The 18,014-nt window shown below is 40.8% G+C and overlaps 1 long non-coding RNA gene across 1 annotated transcript; it reads right to left on the bottom strand.

Annotated features, from left to right (window-relative positions):
* Positions 1–4,956: 4,956 nt before the first annotated feature.
* On the bottom strand, positions 4,957–13,329 carry LOC131541724 (uncharacterized). The gene is made up of 7 exons (XR_009271565.1): positions 13,156–13,329; positions 13,005–13,055; positions 12,620–12,710; positions 11,784–12,454; positions 10,483–10,597; positions 10,147–10,309; positions 4,957–5,114 (listed from the first exon to the last, which is right to left on the bottom strand). It is a non-coding gene; the product is annotated as an uncharacterized LOC131541724 (long non-coding RNA).
* Between the last annotated feature and the right edge of the window lie 4,685 nt (positions 13,330–18,014).

Here is an 18,014-nt window from a genome sequence, read left to right as displayed (position 1 = left end):
GACTGCAAAATGGAAATATTTCTAACATTTACAGATGGAGAATATACCTGTGAAATGTAAGTTATGCGTTAAGGAAAACAGCACGTCTCTGTCAGCGGCACACGCAGCCTTTCTGTCAGAGCCGCTTTAAACTGAAACTATATACTATATCTTACGATTTTTTTTAAAGCCCTCCATATAAAGCCTGATACATGTAGAACAAATTGTATTATGCACTTTCTCCGCAGCAGTTCAGTCTGTGTCCTCCCTAGATATTTTTTTCAGATGCGCTCTTATATCGATATTAACGGTATTGCTTCATACCGTATCGCTTATAAAGAATATATCGATATCGTGCAAACTAGATATACCGCCCAGCCCTAGTGCTGTATAAGTAAAACTGAATTGAATTAACCATAAATGCAGATCTGCTTGATATATATCTAATGTAAACTTCATAAACAAGTTTCTATACAGTAAGACAATTTGTGATTGTGATTATTTTTTATTGATGGTCAACAAAATGGTGCCATTCAAAACCTTTATAAAGTCCTCCTTCCTCTGTAAACTGTCTTCTAATGTCTGACTCAACACATGCAGGTGAGGGCTGCTCAGAACACCACAGGCCCAGTGGACAACTCGTCTATGCTGTCAGTATTGATTGTCTTATACCAATGGCATCAAAAAGTGACTTACAGGTGGTTGTGACCTACTTAAATATAGGCAACTTGTAATTGAAGAAAACACAATTATTCAGATGGTTTTCAAATCTTTAATATACCATGTATTTATACATACAAGTATTAAGCTCAGAGTAATAAATGATCTCTACCCTAAACACACTCATGTCTGCTGGCCTGGAGAGGTGTATACTCCTGTCTGAAGTGCATATATATCTGTAGCACATGGGTTCAGACCTGAATACACACAGACTCATGGGGACTCGTGTCGTGGTGGAGACCTAAATTGAGGTCAGAAAGTTTCCTGTAAGGGGTAGGTTTAGGTGTAGTGTGTTCTAAATCATTCCTAATCTTCTGCTACAAACCAAAAATATGTACATTTTCTACACAAAAAGGATACATACTGTTTAGGGCATAGTATAAACAGACAAATTGGGACGCACCATACATATCAACAGCATTCAATCATTTTAAACAAATCTCAGTTACAGTTGTCAAATAAACCTAAACGAAATCATTTCCCGGTGTATAACGTTACCTTCTGTCGTTGGCCTAGTTTCAGAATTTAAAGTTGGAGCCGAAGTGTGTGCTGTATCTGCTATACAAACACGAGATATTACAATAGTTAAATTCACAAAATAACTCTATGACATACAAAACTAAATTTACACAAAAAATTTGCTCTTACAATTTTCTAAACGACTCGCCGCCTCGCGGCCCCAATATTATCTGTCTGCAATACCGGAGGCCACACTTTCAGGACCACAGTTGTAGGACCGCACTTCTAGGACCCTAGTTTTTTGTGACAGCGCCACCTGCCGAGCCGGAGAACCGCAGTCCCAGGAACGCATTTCCAGGACCCTAGTTTTGGAGGACAGAAAAAAGTGCCACTAAGGCAGTATTTCCACCCAGTTTTAACTACATTAGAATTTTTATTACACCCAAATACTACTTTCTTTATTACAATTAAACCTGGTTCCTAGGAATGTTGAGTAATTATTGGGTCTAAGTAACATAATATAATAACTCAAGTAAAATAAACGGAATCATGGTATAGTCTTTTCAGCCACTAGATCAACCACATTTTCAAGTACAGAGGGAAGACACAAGGATGACTCTGGGGGTAGATTTAAGATTGTGTATATTTTATAAAATAATATATTACAACAGTTGAACTTGAACACACACAAAAACAAATTTGTTCATGACGTGAACCACATAGAAAGAACTTCATGGACGACGTCTTCACTGACTCCTAAGAGAGAAAAAGGCAGAGAAGTGAATGAAATAAGGAACATTTAGTTGAACATGTTCTACTCTCTAATTTTAAATTTTATATTTAAAAGATCTTAGTTACCACAGAGCACACACACATATACGATACAAAAATAATTATATCAATCTTCATACCAATTAATGTTGTTACGATCGTCTAGGGTCAGCCATAACATAAATGAAATGTGCACTCACTCCCAAGATAGCATCAAACAAAAAGTGCATTTATTAACATAATTTATAAGAAAGACAAAACCAATAATAAAGGGGACAAATTCAGGAGTGGACAAGGCCAAAATAACAAACCCAACGACTAGTTTAAATAAACCCTAAATTCCCTAACCAAAATAAAACACAAAAGAAAAATGGAATGAAATGTCGTGCCTCACAGGACCACGGTGCTACATAAATACAGGCATACAGCAATGAAGTAAAACAATATAAACCTATACACAACTATCCTACTGATAGATTTGACTATAAATATGCTATATATTAAAAAAAAAAAACACTTCGATTACACATTTCGATTGCACAAAAAAAGTTCCATAGTTTTCAGATGGTCCGTGTTTCAGGAGGTAGGGTTTTTTTAAAACATAAGTGTGTTTAAAAACATAAGTTTTTAAGAATGGATGCGTGAAAGTGTGTCAGCAATCACGTTTTCAACTCCTTTTTTATGCTGGATGTTCAAATTAAAACCTTGACAAATCAATGCCCAACGCATGAGCCTGTGATTTGCGTTTGACATACGTTGAAGAAAAACCAAGGGATTATGATCAGTATACACGGTAATCGGTTGTATGCTGGACCCAATGTATATTTCAAAATGTTGAATGGCCAATAATAACGCAAGAGCTTCCTTTTCTATGGTACTATAGTTCAGTTGGTGTTTGAGAAATTTCTTGGAAAAAAAACTAATCGGATGTTCGATTCCAGCATCATCCGCCTGAATTAACACTGCACCAGCGCCCATGCCACTGGCATCAACTTCCAACTTAAATGCACGGTCAAAGCGAGGGGCAGAAAGTACAGGTGCGCTACACAACAAAGTTTTCAAAGCCTCAAAGGCAAACTGGAATGCAGAAGTCCATTCAAAAGAAACCCCTTTTCGGATTAACCCTGTAAGAGGATTAGCCACATCTGAAAAGTTTCGACGGAAATTTCTATAGTAACCAGTCATAGCTAAAAAACGCCTAAGCGCTCTCTTCGTCATAGGTACAGGAAAATCCAAAATAACTTGAATTTTGGAGCCAAGTGGTCGAACTTTTCCATTCCCAACCTCTTTCCCCAGATAACTTACAGTTGCACAAGCAAATTCGCAGAGATTGGCCTCTTTCAAGCGTGCAAAAACACAGTTCAACAGATGGCCTCTCTGTTATATCTGACTATTAAAATGTCATATTTCTCAACCAACATTATAAAACCATGTCAAAATGAAGAGACACACTCATAACATGTATTGTGGGGTAACGTTAAACAGGCTGATTGTGAGCACGTGACAGTTAAAACATTAAGATTATTTTAACTTAATTAAAATGGAAAAACAATGAGTAATTAACAAGCTTTCACAACGAACGTGCTACAGTTTATTGTGCTGTCAATAATTCAACACAGGCTTATCATGCTAACAATTCATTTTACAGCATTAGAGGCTAATATATGATGGCTATGCATTCAAGAATATTTAGCAAATCACGATCACTTCAGCTACGTTAACTTTCCAATGAAATACATCACAATTGTTTTTAATGTTAAACAAATAAAAATGTATTGTACATTTACAAAATAAAATAATGAACATACCTGGACAACGACGTACAGTGAATTGTTGGGTCACTCCTCCTTTTTTAATTAGTAACGATGGTAACAACAGTCAAAGGTCATTTGATGATGACACACCAGACAAACGAGACTGTCGTAATTTCTAAGGCTGCTAGAGGGCGCTTGATTTCAAAACGTAATAATAGGTCGTAAGCTGCTTGCACAAACGACCTATGGGATCGTTTTTCGGACCGTAAAGGTCGTTGTCACTATCCTCAAATACCCCTTACAAAAATGTCCTGTGGTATTCCATGTGATAAAACATCAAAAGTACCACATAAAACTAGTGTGGTAATTGTGTAGTACTGTGTTGTTTTTTGGGACATTTTACCACAGGATTTTGTTGTACGGTATGTAATATTCCTGTAATATTCTTGTGGTAATGTGTAGTATTATCTTTATATTTCTGTAATATTTACCACAGGATTTTGTTGTACTGTATGTAATATTCGTGTGGTAATGCATGGTATTACATTCATATTTCTGTAGTATTTACCACATGATTTTGTTGTACTGTATGTAATATTCTTGAGGTACTGTGTGGTATTACTTTCACAGTATTTACAACAGGGATTTGTGTTGTACAGTATGTAATATTGCTGTAATAGTCTTGTGGTACTTCAGTCATATTTCTGCAGTGATACTAGGAATTTCCTGCAGTATTCCGTGGTATTCCTAAATTATTCCTTTAAAGTTAGGGTAGCATTCTATGGTTTTCCTGCAAGAAAAGTGTTGTTTGTCCATGATAAACCTGTGGTATTACTTACATACTTCTCATAATCTGAAAATATACGTAGTAAACATGCAAGACAAGACTTGTGGTCACAAGTTGATATACAGGGCCTCATTTATAAAGTGTGCACATGCACAAATTTGATCTTAGAGTGTACACTAAAATTCATATTCATAAAAACGGCCTTAAACATGGAAGCAGATGTACACACTTTTGCTTATTCAAGTGCAGCAGGTTTTTGGAAATCTAAGCTATTCTTGCAGCTTGCTATTTTAAAGTAAAGGATTTTGATGTTGACTGGTGCTATTTTAAACGTTAATGACATTAATTAGGGTTCATTTACAAGGCAGTGGCATTTTATAAATGAACCCCAGAAGGTAAATTACTACAGGAGGTCATGTTAGAATGTGACATACCATAGACACTTGTGGTATTACAGTTCAACACATTTTATTCACAACACCATCACATCTTTATACCCTACAAACTATGGTGAAAGCACAATGACATGAAACAAAATTAGTACATCATGCGGCTGCTAAGCTTGCGCTCATTTGAGAGTTTGTTGCGAGCTGCTTCATTTAAGGATCTTGTATCCACATCAGGGTAAGCACATCTCACCTTTCCTGCAAGGGAAAGTTGGACAGCTTAGTAGTGATGGAAATTTTTATTCTTTCAAGAGATTCATTCATTTTCAGTTTGTTCACCAAAATGATTCGTTCACTGACCATTTCTATATACGACATAAAACGTTAACATAACCCTTACGAAAATTAACCATGGTTTTACTGTAGTAAAACTGTAGTTAACCATGACTGTAGTACCCGTTGTTTTTTGGTGCAAACCATGGTTTTAAAAAACCATGGTTCTGATACCATGGTTTTACCACAGTTATATTGTAGTAATAATATAGTAAAACTGTAATAAACTATGACTGTAGTACCCGTGGTTTTTTGGTGCGAACTGTGGTTTTTAAAAAACCATGGTTCTGATACCATGGTTTTACTACAGTTATATTGTAGTAATACTATAGTACAACTGTAGTAAACCATGACTGTAGTAACCATGGTTTTTTGGTGCGAACCATGGTTTTAAAAACCATGGTTCAAGTACCACAAATTAACTATGGTTGTAATACCATAGTTTAACCATGGTTTTACTAAAGTACCTCAAATTACATTTAAGCCTAGTTATTCAACAAACATCTACAAAATAAAAACAGAATGACAAGTTACTATTCTATGATACAGGCTTTATTATAGCAGTTGCATCATCTGAAAGAAAATTTTGTTGTCACATGACAAAATGATTCAGAACTATGAAATATAACTTTATTTAAAAAATAGTGATAAAGCACTGCAGTGGTAGAGATGATTTTCTGCTAATTCACAAAATAAAAATAGCAAATTGTTTCACTGTAATAATGCATTATCTCTATAGAAATTAATTACATGTTGTACAAATAAACATGACTTAGTGTTCACACACAACATTATACCGCCGACCTCTTTAACAATATCTTATGTAGGGCTGCATGCAACTAACAATTTTTTTTAATAATTAATTTATCTGTAGATTTGTTTTTGTAATATTAGTAATTGGATGACAAAAATAAATAAATAAATAAAAATATATACATTATTTTTTAATTAAAATAATTTTAATCCATTATTTTAAAGAATGTCATTTCACATACTTCCTATGAAAACAAATATAATTAATGTATCTATGTGTCATGAATCTAGTCTGCACTTCCATTCACCCTCCACTAGAGGTCACCCGCTCACCACATGGACTTGCACACCACACATCACATGGACTCCAATTCCCATCATCCAACACTGATCACAGCTGTCACCAATCACTCATTTCATCAATCACACGCACACCTGATCCCACGCACACACTAATCACACACACTATTTCAACCCTGGACATTCTCTCCCACGTTGCCAAGTATTGTTTGCGTTTACTGCTCTCATAGCTGTAGCAACTCTCTGAGCCCCTATTAGTTTCCCTAGTGTTCCCCTGCCTGCCTGTCTTGGATTGTTTTCCCGTGTTTATTCTAGCCCGTGTTCCCTGGATTATCTCTCTGCCTTGCCCTCTGGATTCTGTTCGCCGATCGTCGACCTTTGCTTGCCCTAGGATTACTCTTTGTCTTGTCTCTGCCATACCTGTTTGCCATTGCTCGACCCTGCCTGTATGTATGACCATGCCTATGAATAAAAGCTTGCAGATGGATCCGCATGACTCACGTCTCGTCAGCCTCGTTACAGAATACTCGGAGCCACGAGGATCCAGCGGCTATTTTAGGGAACCCTGGCCAGGTATGGACCCTGTCGACCAGCTACTAGGTCTACGGCAAGGAGATCAATCCATTGAGGATTATGTTCAGCAGTTCTGTGAGGTAATCTATCAAGTTCCTCTATATGACGAAACATTGTTTAAAGATTTATTCCGTTTTGGACTCAACGAACCAGTTAAATCACGGTTACCTGGAGCGGAAGTTAATGTCCGATTGAGGGACTTTATAGATTATGCTTTGCTGTGTGCTGATTCGATGTTTACTGTGGGTGTCGCGGAAGAGGAACGCGACAGCGTGTCTGTGACTGAAATGGCAGACGTACCAGCGTGCGCTCCCGAAATAGCAGTGACACTGGAGCCCGTTCACAAAATGGCGGCCACAACAACATCCCGTCATGTCATTGCTGCCATTCACGAATCAAGTCAAGTCACTGCTAATCGTCACGAATCAACCCAAGACACAGCTGATCTTCCAGAGTCACAGCCCGTCACGGCTGCTCGTCCAGAGTCACAGCAGCACGTCTCAGCTGTTCATGCCTCAGCTGCTCATCCAGAGTCACAGCGGCACGTCACAGCTGCTCGTCCAGAGTCACAGCATCACGTCACAGCTGCTCGTCCAGAGTCACAGCATCACGTCACAGCTGCTCGTCCAGAGTCACAGCATCACGTCACAGCTGCTCGTCCAGAGTCACAGCATCACGTCACAGCTGCTCGTCCAGAGTCACAGCATCACGTCACAGCTGCTCGTCCAGAGTCACAGCATCACGTCACAGCTGCTCGTCCAGAGTCACAGCATCACGTCACAGCTGCTCGTCCAGAGTCACAGCGGCACGTCACAGCTGCTCGTCCAGAGTCACAGCGGCACGTCACAGCGGCACGTCACAGCTGCTCGTCCAGAGTCACAGCGGCACGTCACAGCTGCTCGTCCAGAGTCACAGCGGCACGTCTCATCTGTTCGTCCAGAGTCACAGCGGCACGTCTCATCTGTTCGTCCAGAGTCACTTCACGTCTCAGCTGATCTCCTAGAGTCTCGTCACATTACAGCTAGTCATCCAGAGTCACGTCATGAGTCAAGTCACGTCCGGGCTGACACACCCAAATCATCAAGGTCAGTCTTCCACTATCCCAATTTGATGTCTAGTTTGAGGGATGTACCGCTGGTGTCTGCACGCACGGCTGGTATCCCCAAACCAACTCACTCTAACCCTCCTGTTATTATGCATATTCCCCTGTCCGAGGCACTTCCCCTGATGGGAATCGCTTTGTGTTGCGTTTGGGCTGCATACACCACCGCAGAACTGCCCGAGGTGGCGGCACACGCTGCAGAACCTCCAGAAGCGGCGGGGCTCGCCTCAGCCCCTGGTATGGTGGTGGCGCCCTGCAATGTTCTCTCGGTCTGTCGAGTTGCGGTCGAGGAGACTGTTACCGTTGTAGAACCTCCAGAGGTGGAGGCAACCGCTGCAGAACCTCCGGAGGTGTCAGTGGTTTCCACTCACCAACTCTCGTCTTGCTCTGCCACGGCCACGGAGGCCGTCCTTGATTCCTCGTCCTGTCCTGTCGCAGCCAGAAGGGCTGTTCCTGAACTCGCGTTCTGTCCTGTCACGGCTATGGAGGCCGTCAATGAACTCACGTTCTGTCCTGTCGCAGCAAGAAGGGCTGTTCCTGAACTCACGTTCTGTCCTGTCAGGGCTATGGAGGCCGTCGATGAACTTTCTGTGTTCCCTGCCTCGGCCCTTGGGTCCGTGCATGTTCTCTCTCCTCTTTATGTCTCCATTCTCCCTAGGTCCCAGGCTCTGCTGTGGGTTCCTGATCCGTCGTTGTGGGCTCCTGCTCTATCTGCTCCACCGTGGTGGTCTTCTGCTCCACTTGTTTCGTTTGCTCCGCTGTGGTGGTCCACTATCTGGCTCTGGTGGTCTTCTGGTCCGCCCTGGTGGGCTCAAGTCCCGTCTGGTCCGCCCTGGTGGGCTCAAGTCCCGTCTGGTCCGTCCACTCTGCCCTGGCTTCCTGCTCTACCTCGGTCCCAGATCACTCCGCTTCCACAAGGACCTGGCCCTCCATCCCTCCCCCTGTTCCGCCTCCGCTCCACCTCCCTCCTGATTATAGACTGTGTGGAGCATCTGGAAGCCGCTCTTTGAGGGGGGGCTCTGTCATGAATCTAGTCTGCACTTCCATTCACCCTCCACTAGAGGTCACCCGCTCACCACATGGACTTGCACACCACACATCACATGGACTCCAATTCCCATCATCCAACACTGATCACAGCTGTCACCAATCACTCATTTCATCAATCACACGCACACCTGATCCCACGCACACACTAAGCACACACACTATTTCAACCCTGGACATTCTCTCCCACGTTGCCGAGTATTGTTTGCGTTTACTGCTCTCATAGCTGTAGCAACTCTCTGAGCCCCTGTTAGTTTCCCTAGTGTTCCCCTGCCTGTCTTGGATTGTTTTCCCGTGTTTATTCTAGCCCGTGTTCTCTGGATTATCTCTCTGCCTTGCCCTCTGGATTCTGTTCGCCGATCGTCGACCTTTGCTTGCCCTAGGATTACTCTTTGTCATGTCTCTGCCATACCTGTTTGCCATTGCACGACCCTGCCTGTATTTATGACCATGCCTATGAATAAAAGCTTGCAGATGGATCCGCATGACTCACGTCTCGTCAGCCTCGTTACACTATGTAGGCTCTGCTGTACATTATAAGCAATAAAGTGTTAAAATACAAACATTACATTCTAAACCTAAAAACAACAGATTGCTTGTTATTTTGAAACAGAATTTAAAACAATTTGAACAAAAAAAACACAATGTTAACTGGTACGAGGAACAAACACAATCATTCGTCTGAACAGAGTAATTATATTATGTTATATTAATGGACAATTCCAACAATAGTGCCTTTACTGTTACTGCTCTCATAAATATGATTACTTGTGTTACATGTAGGGTTTTAAACCTACACTTAATTTATAACAAAAAATATTCGAGCAAAATGTGTATTTTAGTCAGAATTATGAGCGGTCTGTTTGTTTTGATGCACTATACAAATTTGTTGATTATTTTCATTATCGATTAGTTGTTGCAGCCAGGCCTAGTTTTATACAACCTGTAAACACAAGCCCAACACAGGCAGATGTGTGCAGTCCATAGCATTAACAACCTTGATTACAATATCAATAAAGGTAAAAAAGGTTATTTCAGTGGAAAAGTTTTACACATACTACAAAATACATTCACAAGAAATGAGAAGTACTTTTAGGAATGTTTAAAATTATATCAACTCACATGAGAAGATTTCAGTCATTTCAGACCTAAAGCAAGCTGATTTATTCTACATCGAGTCACCTCATGGGGGCCGATGAAGGCCAGATGAATCCTCCACACTTTTACTTGGTGAAGGAAATGCCCCTATTTAGTATGTCAGTATGAAGTCTATCATATAGTCCAGTAGGTTACAGTCCACCTTTGGTTTGGTTGTCTTGATCTTCACCCCATATGGTCTCAGGACCTAAAAATGAGAATATATACACAATATTAATAAACAGCTTGCTGGAATACTCAGTTGTTATTGGTCAGTTGCACACTCATCTACACTCTTAAAAAAAGGTGCCAGAAAGAACCAAAAAGGGGGTTTCGCGGTGATGTCACAGAGAACCTTTTTTGGCAGGTTAATGTCAGTACCTCATCATCCACTACTATGCCCTTTTTCATCCCGTGGAAACTGCCACTGGTGGTTCAAAGAGTTCCCGCTTTCACAGTCCTTCTGATGAACGGTTGAGGCTGGGTACATAGGATCCTGTAAAAAATACAAAAAAAAACAACCTTTCATTAGTTTCTTAATTTTAATAGGTTTAGCACAGGTATAATGATGCAAAATGACAAACAACGATAATGGAAAGGTATTTTTAAGCTGAAGAGCAGTCAGAATAGAAACAAAATCAAAGCAAGTCAAAGTATTTTGGAAGTTCATGCATCCATCTATTCACTCTCCAAACCACTTATCCTCTCTAAGGTCTTGGGGGCTGAAGCCTATCCCAGCATCTTGGGCCACAAATCCATCCAAGTAATGGTATTTAAGCAATATAGTAACAATTGCTATACAGTAACTGTCAAGATTTTGGAAACACTACAGTGTTTTTGGGAAAAAAAATCTCTTCTGCTCACCAAGTCTGCATTTATTTTATCAAGAATACAGAGAAAATAGTAATATTGCAAAATATAATTACAAGTTAAAAAGAACTGTTGTCTATTTTAATATATTGTAAATTGTAATTTATTCCTGTGATCAAAGCTGAATTTTCAGCATCATTACTCCAGTCTTCAGGGTCGCATGGTCCTTCAGAAATCATTCTAAGATGCTGATTTGCTGCTCAAGAACATTTCTTATTATTAAAACAGTTGAAAACAGTTTTTGCTTCTTAACATTTTTGTGGAAACGGTGATACCTTTTTCAGGATTCTTTTGATGAATAGAAAGTACAATTAACAACATTTATTAAATGTATTAAACAATTTAGTAAATAGAAATCTTTTCCAACATTATAAATGTCTTCACTGTTACTTCTGGTAAATGTAATGCACCCTTGATTAATAAAAATATTAATTTCTTTCTTTTCTTACCACAAATGTTTGAACGGTATTGTTCGCATAAAAATGTTAAGCAACAAAAACTGTTTTCAACAAAGGTAGTAATCAGAAATGTTTCTTGAGCAGCAAATCAGCATCTTGGAATGATTTCTGAAGGATCATGTGACACTGAAGACTGGAGTAATGATGCTGAAAATTCAGCTTTGATCACAGAAACAAAATTACATTTTAAAATATATTCACATATTTCTGTTTTTACTGTATTTTTGATCAAGTGAATGCAGTAGTGGTGAGCAGAAGACTTACTTAAAAAACACATTTAAAAAACATTTTTAAAAAATCATACCAACCTCTAACTTTTGAACAGTAGTGTCCTACCTTTGAGGTTTTACTTACTAGTCACATGGTTCATAGCGACTTAGAGATGTTGTCTGACAGGAGACTCTGCGCTCCTCTGCTGTACGGCCATCATAATCTGGAAACATAATATGCAATTTATCACAGAGCCAACGATATTTAGCTTTATTTAAAGGAAGCAAGCTAGAGCAGAAGTGAAATGCAGAAAAGAAAACGGTACATACACACACACATACACAAACAATTTCTTAAAATAAAATTATTAACGTTCATGTATTTAGGTTTGTCATTACTGTCACGGTTCATAGATCCAATGTCTCTCTCTAGTCTCGTGCTTTGTTGTTTACATGTGTGTGAGTGGGTGTGTCCGGATCGTTACCGTTGATCAGTATCCAGCTGCTATCACTCTTCATCACCAGCTGCCACTCATCTCACCTCCTATAAATACTTACCACCTTCTCATCTCCTTTGTCAGATCGTTTCATGAAGTCTATGTTGTCTGATCCTGTTTCCGTGCCTCGTGTCCCGTCTTCAGTTCCTGTGTTCCGGTTTCACGTCTTGTTGGATCGTCTATGTGTCTGGTTCCCGTCATCCGTCATCAGAGCACGCTGCACTTCATCCATCACGCCACGTCTGACCATCAAAGTCCCTGTGCCACCGCCTGCTTCACCCGGATCTATTATCATCATCATCATCATCATCTGTTCTGACTTTAAATAAAGAGTTTTACTTGCAATTGTATCCTCGTTTCTGACGTAACAATTACCTGTCAAAACCTTTCTTTAATGAACTGTAATATAACAGATGCATGGTGATATAAGAAAATATGTTGTGAAAAAAAAATGCATATAAATGCATATTTCTTCTATGCTCACCTGTGTTTCCTGCATTTCTGTCAGCAGCTCCCTTCCGAAATTTGAAATCTTGGAGCTTCTCTTCCTTTGTAGAAAGATTATATTATCACTCCTGAAACCACAGAACAATTTTTTTTATTTTTATTATTTATCAATATTTGTTTACCATGAAAGATCAAAGCACTTTTGAACTAATGTTAGATTCAGTTCATTCGTGCTTCTGTAAGAGACGTCACCCATTAACAGTACAGCGCATATTTTAGGTTAAATAAGTTAGACAACTTCCAATAAACCATTGACAAACTGACAGCAAACCCTTTACAAAGCTATCAAAAAGACAAAGATGTGATTAAAAGCCCAAACTTTCATAAATAAGAGCTCAAGCTTCAGAGTTAGCCTAACATACCTCGTCTGAAAACAGATGCTAGCGGACTTTTTCGAAGACTGTAAAACATTTCTGTGAAGTAAATATTCAACAGAAACATGTCAGTTACACATAAGAAAGTGTCTGGAACAGTTGTATGTGATATTTGTGTGATTTTAGGGACTAAACTCACCTGAAAGCAGTGAAAACAGCAGCGAGAGACGGAGATTTACTGTTTGTCAGTGACAGTGTGCACCGTTTCCATGGCAACTCCCTCCGCTGCAGCGTTTGAATGAGCGCGCGAATTCAGCGCGCGCGCCTATTTAAACACTTCACAGTCATGCAGCATTCACTAACCTCTTAAAATCTTTATTTAAATCGCGAATTTAAAACTCATTTTGTAGTTCTACAACCAATACAATACATTGGTGCAAAATGTATGATAGTGGGATAAAATAAAAAATAAATTAAAAAAATATATATTTTAAGATTTGTATCACTCAGCCTTTTTATTTCATTTTAAAACATGATTTTTATACTAAACTTTGCTTTTGCTAAATAACTAGCCTAATACATTTTTTGAGTCATGCAAAACAGCATTAAAATAGGAGTAAAAAGTATAAAAGGACTGATCTACTGGTCTTTTTTAATAAAAAAAAAAAACACCACATTAATTAATTATGATTATTTTATTGAGCCCTATTTTTTTAAGAGTAAGAAATTACTAAATCTGTAGTTAATACTGTTGAAAAACCATGGGTTATTTTGTAATGGTTCTACTGCAAATGCTGTGGTAAACCATAGTTCATTTTGCAATTACTATGGTTTTCTACAAAAAACTAGATAAATCATGGTTACTGCAGTAAAACCATGATTAATTTCATAGTTACTACGGTTTTACTACTAAAACCATAGTTAAACCATGGTTTATTATGTAGTTACTGTGGTTTTACTACAAAAACCATAGTTTAACTATGGTTACTGTGGTAAAACCATGGTTCATTTTGTAGTTACTATGGTTTTACTACAAAAACCATAGTTAAACCATGGTTACTACAAAAAAACCATGGTTAATTTTCGTAAGGGAACGTTGTCGCATGGTCCTCTTTTAGTCATATAATAACGTTCCCAATATGACTTTAGAATAACGTTCTGTATTAGTCTATGGTCACATAGCAACGTTACAAAGAGGACAATTGGGACGTTAACAGAACGTTTCCCATATGGTCCTCTTTTAGTATATAATAATGTTCCAAATATGCAGGGGCGCCGTAAGGGGGGGCAGGAGTTAGGACGATTCCAAGGGCCCCCCGAGGGGGAAACGTGATTTCTACCGAGGGGAACGCTAGAGCCCTGTATTTCAGCTGACTTTTTTACGCCTCTAGGGCCGGCCTTCGGGCCAATTTTCACGTCATAGTTCAGACGCTGGCCGGGCCTCGGGCCTGTTTTAGGCTTCTCCTTATTTTTATATTTTAGACATCCATCAATTAGTGATGAAAAAAATTCCTGCGCTGGTGGAAACAACACGAGACCGTGCCGCGACTGTGAAGAGCGTCTCGACGGTGTTTAGAGTCCCGCATCAGCAGAGCGCGCCGTCAGCGCAGCTGAAGAGTTCTGCTTCAAATACACGCAATACGCTGAAGCTTGCTGCAAAGCCCCAGCAAAAGTAATTACCTTGAATGTGTCCGGGGGAAATATCTACGACGGACGGATGAACGTGTGGACCAGCTTTCACAGCGGATTTCCAGTCTTCAGGACGATGTGACATCTTCCATACACTCTCCACATCAGACCTGTGCAGCCGTGGACTACGACATCGCAGCATGCCATCGCCAGCCTGGCTTGGATGATCATCATCGCCTTCGAGACTGTTGCTGTAATGCACATCACACACAGAGAGGTCGACAACACCCTCGGGATAACTGCTGTTCTCCAAGACACCACCATGTCTACTCCGAACATGATCAGTCACCCGCAATTGATGACTTTTCCTGCAAAAGACATTGTAGCTATTCTAATTTTTCCCGTAGTCGTGAGTCTCACACTCCTCACACCACACAATCTGATGAATACACCCCCGACAGATATCATCATGGAGACTCCAGATCTGGCCGCTCGCCTTCACGGGAGCGCCGGCCTGATCTCGACCGTGAACATGGAACCCGTTATGCTCGCTCACCCTCACCCAATCCACAGTACAGACATTCCAGTTATCGCAGACATAGCTCTCCATCGCCACCCCCCCATTCCTATAGTTCACCAAGGTATTACACCTCCCCCACACGACATGTACACTTCTCTCAGTCTCACAGAGGGAAAGCGCCTTTCTCGCCACATCGGGGAAACGAGTAGAAGCTGTCATTGGGGACCAAATGCCAGCTTCATCCCCAATAATGGTCCACTCTGATACAGTTGGTTATAACTCTACTCCACCCACACCTTTTATTCAAATTGCACTGGCCGGTACTGAACTCCATGCTTTGGTGGATACAGGGTCAGGCCTATCTCTCATTACAGATGACTGTCGTAGATCCATTCCAGCTTTGTCTACTCAGTCTATCAGCAAGTCGTTTGTGTTAGTGTCATCAGTTACTGGACAGCTACTGGATATACTGGGCTCTGTGACAGCTCCCGTACATATTGGAGATGTCACATTTTCTCATGTATTCCATGTAGTACGCACTGCTACACATCCTGTTCTCATAGGATGGGATTTCCTAATTGAGCACAATGTTAACGTTGACATACCACACTCACGTTTGCAACTATACAACACTTCAGTGCCTCTTTCACCACCCCAGTCACTGATTCCAGTACAAAGTTCTACATTTACATTTTACATTTACATTTATGCATTTAGCAGACGCTTTTATCCAAAGCGACTTACATTGCATTCAAGTTACAGTTTTTACATTTTATCAGCTCTTGCTTTCCCTGGGAATCGAACCCATGATCTTAGCGTTGCTAGCGCCATGCTCTACTATTTGAGCTACAGGAAAGCTGTACCGAAAGTTCTGCTGTCACTGTCGCTCAGGTGACTGTCCCGCCTATGTCAGAGATGGTAATCCCAATTTCTGTCAGAGATAATGGCGCAGCGAATCCTTTCACTGACACGTATGTGGGTATACTGGAACCACAGCCTCCTCCAGTTGTGGCCTTAGGTGTCGCTCGAACACTGACCTCAGTTCAAAAAGGGAGGGGCATGGTTCGAGTTGTTAACCCGACTAACGACCAGTTTTCTCTTGACGCTGGATGGCCATTAGGTCAGATTTTCTCAGTCACTGGCAATACGCATGATGAGTATGCGTTAGTCTCAGCTGTGACTACTCCTACAGAAGTTGTCCATCCAATGCCTGAAGTGCATTTGGAGGATACACAGATAAATGCTGACGAACGGGCACAGCTCAAGAGCCTGTTGACAGAGTTCGCTGACATTTTTAGCTCTCATTCTCGTGACTATGGCAAAACTAATTTGATCACGCATAGCATTAACACTGGTGACGCAGCTCCGATAAAATTGCGCCCGTATAGAACATCACCAGCTACTCAGGCAGTACTGCAACAAGAGGTGTCAAAGCTCTTGGACCAAAGTGTCATTGAGGTGTCTCATAGTCCATGGTCAGCTCCGGTTGTGCTTGTTCGGAAAAAGGATGGCACACACCGGTTCTGCGTAGATTACAGACGCCTCAATGATGTTACAATTAAAGATTCTCACCCTCTTCCTCGGGTGGATGATACCCTTGACAGGCTTTCTGGAGCCAGAGTGTTTAGCACCATTGATTTGACTGCTGGTTACTGGCAAATACCACTTAACCCAAATGACAAAGAAAAGACTGCTTTCTCCACTGGTACTGGGCTATATCACTTCCGTATGATGCCAATGGGCATCTCCAATGCACCGCCCAGTTTCCAGCGCTTAATGGAACTTGTGCTTCGGGGTCTGCACTGGAGCGTTTGTTTGATCTACTTAGACGATATTATCGTCTACAGTGCAGATTTCCCGAAACACTTAAAACACTTACGTGAAGTTTTCCAGCGTTTTCGTACAGCTGGTCTAAAACTTAAGCCATCCAAGTGCCATCTAGCATGCTCCTCTGTTACTTTTCTAGGTCACCGTGTTTCCAGTGCCGGTGTTGAGCCAGACCCATCTAACATAGATAAAGTTAAGACATGGCCAATCCCAACATCAGCCACACAGGTCAGGGCTTTTCTGGGTCTGTGTTCCTATTATCGTCGGTTCATTAGACACTTTGCACGCACGGCTGAACCCTTGTACCATCTTACACAGAAGGGAGTATCATTCTCCTGGTCAGCAGAAGCAAATGAAGCTTTCAATGTACTGAAACAGGCGCTGACTTCATCGCCAATTGTGGCTTTTCCAAATCTTTTAGCCCCTTTCCTTCTCTACACAGATGCTTCCCTTCATTCAGTGGGCTCTGTTCTTTCACAACAGGTGGAAGGAAAAGAGCATGTCATTGCATACGCCAGTCATGTGCTGTCTGCTTCAGAAAGAAAATGGTCTACTTTCGATCGAGAACTGTATGCCATTGTGTGGTCAGTTCGCCACTTTCGACACTATCTTGCTTGTCACCCGTTCACTATAATTACGGATCACAAGCCTCTGGTTGGTCTTAAGAAACTTCCTTTAGATCATGATCCTACAGGTAGACGAGCTCGTTGGGCCATAGAATTGGACCTTTATGATTGGCATGTCATTCATCGTGAGGGAGCTAAACACCTTAATGCAGACGCCATGTCTAGGCGGCCAGACACTAATCCTGTGGAATCTGAAAGTTGCTCTCAGGGTGATGTGTCCACCGTTTCAGTAGCAACTCAGACCACATCAATACCTTTGCAAGCAAAACCAGTGTCAGCACACACCCAAACATTGCCAATGAACAAAAATGTTCTGCCGCCCATGCCTGTTCCAAGTCACACCACATCAAATCTCGTTGTAATCCAAAGTGATTGGAATGTAATGGAAAAACAATGGTCAGATCCAGATTTGGTTGTTGTTTTCTCTTGGATAGAAACAGGGCGTAGACCACCCTT

This window comes from Onychostoma macrolepis, chromosome 05 (genome assembly GCF_012432095.1).
Source record: "Onychostoma macrolepis isolate SWU-2019 chromosome 05, ASM1243209v1, whole genome shotgun sequence".
In the NCBI taxonomy this organism is placed as follows: Eukaryota; Metazoa; Chordata; class Actinopteri; order Cypriniformes; family Cyprinidae; genus Onychostoma; species Onychostoma macrolepis.
This window is presented reverse-complemented; position numbering and strand designations above follow the sequence as displayed.